Source organism: Aquila chrysaetos, chromosome 1, assembly GCF_900496995.4.
Source record: "Aquila chrysaetos chrysaetos chromosome 1, bAquChr1.4, whole genome shotgun sequence".
NCBI lineage: Eukaryota > Metazoa > Chordata > Aves > Accipitriformes > Accipitridae > Aquila > Aquila chrysaetos.
The window spans coordinates 77,227,103-77,234,026 of NC_044004.1; positions in this window are offsets into that span (position 1 = coordinate 77,227,103).

Genomic DNA, 6,924 nt, shown 5'->3' on the forward strand with positions numbered 1-6,924 from the left:
GGAATATAACTGTTGGATTATCTCAGCAAGCAATTACTAAACATCAGTAATTCATAAGAGGGATTGATTCTGCATTTCTCCGTGGTGTAAATCCAGAGTATACGAGTACGTTTAGAAGAAATTTTTTCCTTGAAAGAAATAACTTGGCGCTATGTATGTATGAAAACTAATTTCTTCTTGAAGCTATTCAGAACAAAAGTGATTTTTGGTCAAAGCATGAATTTCCATTGAAATACTGATCAAAACGCCACCTGGGTTCAAGAGACAAGTGCCTGGGGTGGACTTCTTTGTTGGCATCGTATCTGGTGGGCTACCCCGCATTGTAGGCTTCCAGGGACAACAAATTCAGGCTAGTTCCAGCAGGAGATGTCCCTGGCGCTGCCAGGTTTGTGGTTTTGAGGCAGCCCCACCATATTCACACAGTTACATGCTTTTGTCGTTAATGGTTTCCTCAGAATTCTTCCTCCGCAACAAATTTCAGGGACTCTACTTCTCATCCTGACTAGGAGCTGAAACTCCCAGATCTTCCTGGTCAAATGGACATTCTGTGTTTTGAGCAGACTCACTCTGCTGTAACTAGGCTTTATTTATCAACTCTAAAGCTTGCATTGCTGTTTCCAGAGGGTACAAAAATGACTAACCAGCTGGCCGTTCTGAGTATGTCGCTCTACACTGATACCTATTGCACGTGGGAGTGATAATGGTCCGTTGCTGACCCGCTGAATGAAAACTTGTGTAGGTGATGCTGCTCTGAGTCTGTCTGCAAACAAACAAAGAGCCGGCAGCAGATATGCCTGCGAGGCAAGACTATAGGCTGAGATTTGTGTAGATCATTATGCGTGTGTAGGCAGTTAAGATATTTGCGGTGAAATCATGGCCTCATTGAAGTGGGTGGCAGCTTTCCCACTGCCTTCAGTTTGGCCAAATACTAGCCTTTCTGTTGGTATTTACCCAGAACACTTGACTGAGTTCAATAGAGACTAAACGGCATAAAATTCAGGACGATGCTGTGGCCCTACAGAACGAGCTCTGAAATCAGTTGACGTACATAGGGTTTGTATTTATTCCGCTGTCTAAATTTTGCAGCAGTTTTCACTCGCATTTGTTTCAACTCAGATATGTGGAGATTATCTGTAAATTCTCTGTAGGCATTCACAATTGTCTTGCTAAACAGTTCCCTGAGTAATAAGTATAAATGATTAAATTCTCTTATCAGGCTGGATAAAGTCCAGTAATACGGCAAAACACGTAGGCTTCCAGAGCAAGATGAGCTACAGATGCATGATGGACTAAAACACATTTTCAAAGCCTTTCTCTTTCATGTGTGTTTCCCACAGAACATGACTGATAGAAAGAGGAAAGCCTGATTTTCGGTATTAAGCGGTAATGTCCATGTATTATGTGAAGGCAGAACTTGGCTCCATGTTTTTGTGTTGATCTGAATGTGCTGAGACTCCTCAGGGTTCAATTCCAGGCAAGGAAACACTCTCACATAAAGTCTATGAATTATTATGACTTTATAACTGTGGGATATAAAAATCCCAGGCATTTCTGTGCTTTTAAAAAATTGCAGGTTTTCCAGCAGTGTATAGCAAGGATTGGTGAATCTGTGTGGAGAGGGCATATAATCTCTGGAAAGAGGGCTATGTAATTATCGCCCTTAATACTGTTCAGTAATGCTGTCCCTACCATGACATATCCATCTTAGATTGTAAGATACATAACTGTGCCTTATCATCAAAATCTATTTCAACTGGTATGGCTTAGATCATCCTGTTTTCTCATTTGTCTCTGGTATTTCCCGGTCTTTAAATCTCCAGACCACCTGGGGCTCTTAACCCCCTTTAATAAATAGGTCCATCACATTTTCCCCATGTTCAAAAACATCACAGCTGCTTTCAATATGCTATGCAGGGATCATAAAAATAAGTACAGTGTAAAACATTGTTATAGCCCTATTTCCAGTTTCTCCAGCATAGCTCGTTTCAAGACATTAGCCATTCTGCAAGCTCTCTGCTGTGATTATTCCTTCCGATCACTCTGTTTTAAAATATCCTGGTCAGATGCTGCTACCTTAGGCCTTAGAGTAGCCGTTTAATAGCCTCGAACAAATCTGCGTCTTTAAAGAAGGCGGGCAGCATCCCATCCTCAGAATTTTCCATCCCGTAAAGCAAGCTGCTGCCGCTTCTGCCCGGGCTGGCGTTGCCCACGTTGGGCGCAGGGCAGCGTCTGCCCGTGGTCGGCGATAGCGGCTCACCGCCCGCTACCCCGCTTTCGGTGTCTGCAGGCTCCGTCTCTTGCGGCTGCTAACCTCTTCCACTAATGGGTCTGGACAGAAAGGAGCCGTGGCTTTCAAACAATATTTCTTTGAAATACTGCCTGAACCCGTGCCGCGTGTGTGACCCGGGTTAACAGAGTAGCTGTCAAAAACTGGTGCGCGTTGCTTGGGTTTTCTATTAGTGATCCGGTCATCTCACATCGACGGAGATGACATAAATGTCTCTGCAGAGCCCAGGGTTTTATTCAAACACATCGCAGGCTGTTTTCAGGAATTGGCAGAATGTGGGCGATGCTGGCCCTGTTGGGGCTCAGCAGCAACGCTTAGGCCGACTTCGGCAGGGGTCAGGCGTACCTGCCCCGCACATTATTTACAAATGGCAAGCAGCAGAACAGAAGGAGCAAACAGTTAAGAGGTTCCTAATTTGTATTTAACCTGCATTATAGGCAGACATCTGCAGATCATCATACAGAAAGAAATGCATCGTGTATCGGATATAGTAAATGTGACTTTCATCCGTCATCTGTTTTGTTTTCATTGTAGTTTTTTAAAATCACTTCGGAGATGCTATTACATACACTCGAATCAACGTTATGTGCTAGTCGACAATAATCTTTTTAGGCTATCGTATTGATATTTCTTCCTCCCGGAGAACAAGGTTGTGTATGTGATTTAGGAAGCAGAATGTGCAACAATAACGTTCTGTTGGCTCCCAGGGTCTGATGACTTACATCTAAGGCTGTATGTGGCATTCATATACTTTAGCTGGTCCTTTTCCAGGAGCAAGATGACATTTTAGGCCCGGTGCCTATCAGCATGCTCCTTCGGTGCAGACGGCTGCAGCATCGCCGTTTCTCGAGAGACATCCCCCTCCCCAGCGCTCTGTGCATCATCCCTCCGGCAGACCCTGCTTGCGAAGGGTCTGACACCCACTGGGAGTTACTACTCCTAAATAATCTGAACCGGCAAACGGCAGCCCCGTACAGCAGAAATGCGGGCACTGCCTGAAGGAGGGCTTGCTTTTTTTTCCTGGCTCTGTTTTCCTGGTCCGGGCTTTGGGAAGGGACAAGAGCAGAGGACCTCAAAGGAATTTCCATCCTGACACGTGCTGTTGTCCAGGCAGAGCAAGGATTTGGAAGTTTCAGGAATGAAACATATGTTTCCAAGAAAGAGATGGATTCCTTCTCTCGTTTTAAAAGCATGAACTACATGCAAAAACCCCATTAATAACAAATTACTGGGGGCCTTTTCTGTTGAGGTAAATTTGAAGTACATAACTTCTGCAGATAATTCCACCTTCTTTTCACAGGTCATTTTTCTTGCTACGTGAGCTATTTTTCAGTACCGTCGGTGACTAAATAAGGGCTTTAACCCTCACAACAAAACTTCTCTCAAGTGGTCCCATTCCCAGCTTGGCGTGCCCAGTCTGGGAATGCAGACACGTTGCCGTAGCAACAGAGAGTGTCATCATAACGATAGGCTGTGACCTCGCAGGGGCATCACAAAGAGGAACAACTGAGAACTGGATACAAAAGGCCCTATTTTCACCTAAATATAGCGTAATCACAGACGGCATGGAAAACAAGAGCTGCAAATGATATTTTATCTCCAACAGATTATTTTCTTTCCAGCTTTGCTTCTCTGCATGGCAAACTGCTAAGATCTTTTTAAAAGCCGGAAATGTGGTCTTAATCCAGTCCATTTAGGCTTAAGTATTGCTGCAAAAGCAGTTCATAACAAATGGATAACAAAATGATCCTCCCTTAGAAGTACTTCTGAAAGTTTACCTAGAGAACGACAGGGTTTTCAGATGAACTCTGTCATCTTTAACTAAACCTTCATCATTATTTTAATGTTTCTCTTTGCTTCACACAGCCAAAAGGCACCGATTACAGATCTAATCACTGATCAGGTGGTCCAACAATATCCCCAGTAAGAAAAAAAAAAATCAGTTCCTTGAGCTAGACTAAAAGTTACAGGTTTGACTATCAGAGTGATGACTGATAAATTGGCAAATAGGCAAAGTATTTTAAGAACTTTTAACAGAGAGCCAGACAGAAATTAATGGAGTTATTTTAGACATAGGGAGCATCCACAATCCCAGTTTGGACCAAGATTTTCAGTAGTTTTTTAATAATAGATTTCCATGTTTTGTCTGAAGCTTGTTTGCAGGATACAACTTAAATACATATTCAGTAATGAAGGGGGTCATCTTCTGTTCTATCTCCTGCTTTAGTCCTGGTTTCTAGACTTGTGTTAAGACTGTCTAAATCCCACAGTAGATTAGATATTATTATCAATCATCCTAAACATTCCATGGTCTCTCAGAGTAAAAATGGTATCAAATTACTTCCATCCATATCTCCATTTTCCAGAACATGTTTGCACGATTCAGCACGAGGAGTGCGTCTCATGAGCTAATTGCAACAACCTAATGCATCCAGCAAATCTGGCTCCTTTCCATGCACATGAATCATTCACAGCTAGACCTGGATCTCTGCGAATGTGTACAACCACTTATTTTTAGCAAGCTCCTTGTCAAGAAAATGTTGACTTCTTTGCTGGGTCCCTTGGGTTCTCCGGCTCTCAAGTGCCAGCAAACCTCCAGTACCACCAGCCACAATGTTGCTGTGGTGCCTTTCCTATTAGCAAGGGTAATGTGATGAGCAGCCACTCATGGTTTTCAAAGCCAAGAAACACTAAAACAAATCATCTGTGAACTCTGAAAGATACTTCTTGTTGTTGTTGTTGTTCTTGTTAAGCCCGGGCAGCTCTGGATTGACAGGACTCCCTCTCCATCACTAGGAAAAAAAATTTTCTCTCACTTCCAAAAATGGTAGTGAAGCTGGAAAAGAGGACTGTTTTGTTCTGATGTGATGATAAAAGTGAGAGATTTGCTATGTTTGCACATCATGCTTCTATTCTTGAAACGACTGTTTTATGAACAACGGTAAGGAAATTAAACAGGATTTGAATTTGCCCTTTGGGTTATAAACAGCTCTAGTATTTACAATGCACGTTGCACTTGACTCTATTGTAGCAGGAATGTTAACAGCAGCTAAATCAAAGTTCCCTAAAGATTTCCATTAGGCCAGGCAAGAGAAATTCATAAGTATGTTTGTATATAATCTTTGATTTACATGAAAAATCAAATAGTTATTTGTTGTAATTCTTGCCATATTCGTTTTTAGATATATTAAAAAGAAGCTCAAACTTTTCAGTGCAGGTCAGCTTTTGGCTCCAGGTTTCTACCTTTGTTCCTCTTTTGGCTGGTTTTTTGAGATCAGGAATTTTAAGAAAGCTCTGGTGTGAGGCTTAAGCTTTGAACAGCCACAGCTATGCATGGATTTGCAGATGGTTCAGCGCAGACCACTGGCTGAGTAAAGAGCACTGGGAGAAGCTCACTATCTCCAACCTCCTCATGCAAGAGTCTCTGGTTGACAAAATGAGTCCTAGGGTCTATGATTTGTTGATTGTCTTGGGTTGTTATTTGGGAGAGAACTTTTTTGCCTTCAGTTTTTGTCTTATCAGGAGAGCGAACATTTGTAGACGCCATGGCTTTTCCTCTGGTGGTGTGCTTTTTTTGCTTTAAAAATAAAATAAAGACTTTTGTTCTCCTGTACTTGTAAGAATAAGACTTTCAGATTGGCCTAGTTAATTATTATAGGAATATTTTTAATGTAGAAATGAGATTCTTTTTCAATCTCTCAAACAGTGCCTAGACAATATAGTTAAGACATTAAGTGGCCTGAGATTAAACTGTCACGCTGTTTAAACCTAGCATTATAACTCAGCAGAAGCTGGGGAACTGCTTTGCCTGAAAGTTAATCTTGATTTATAGGTAGACCTGCCTTGTCAGGCAAGAGGGAGGCAAGGGCAGAAGAGCTATCTATAGCTCATCCTCTTGTGCTTACACGACAGTCGTCTCCAGCTCCCCATGGTGTTGGGTAAACTGTAGGAATCTGGGTTGGTGAGCCTTTGAAACTATAGGCAAGCTTCAGAGAAGCACCCTGAAGAACTTCAACTTCACCCTCCTTCACCATCAAGAGCAGTGGGCTCCATCCATACACTCTGAAGAAATCTTTCCTCCAACCCTAAGCTCCAGCTTGGGTCTCTCCCCTCTCGCCCTAGCGTTCCATTTTATTTGCTATCCAAATATCTAATATCTAATTTGAGGAACAACATAACTGAGAAGACAATCTAGGCTTTCTTCTGTTCTACGATTGAGTAAGTGTCTTTAAGTTACTTAACTTTTCTATGCCTCATTTAACAGATGCAAAAATGGGCGTACATTGCTTTTCAGTCTTGAATTGAGGTACCTTTGCTCCTGAACTCCACATCCCACCACAAGCACTACTGGAGGCCGTGCAAGAATTCTGCTGCTTGCAAATGTAGGGCCATTTACTTTCCACAATTGGCCTTATCTGCATCTCTAATAGATCATGGCTTAAATCTTGAAGTACAAAAGCTTAATTATTAAAAATGTTCTCAGAACTAAATAAAAAAATCTGGAAACTTTGGTATTGATATAAATATTCAAAATCATTCTGAAGATTGCTAAATTTTTGACAGCAGAAATGCCAATCAGGTCAAGTCCCTGGACCCATAACCATCCTTTATGTCTTGCAACTCTACACCTAAACTTT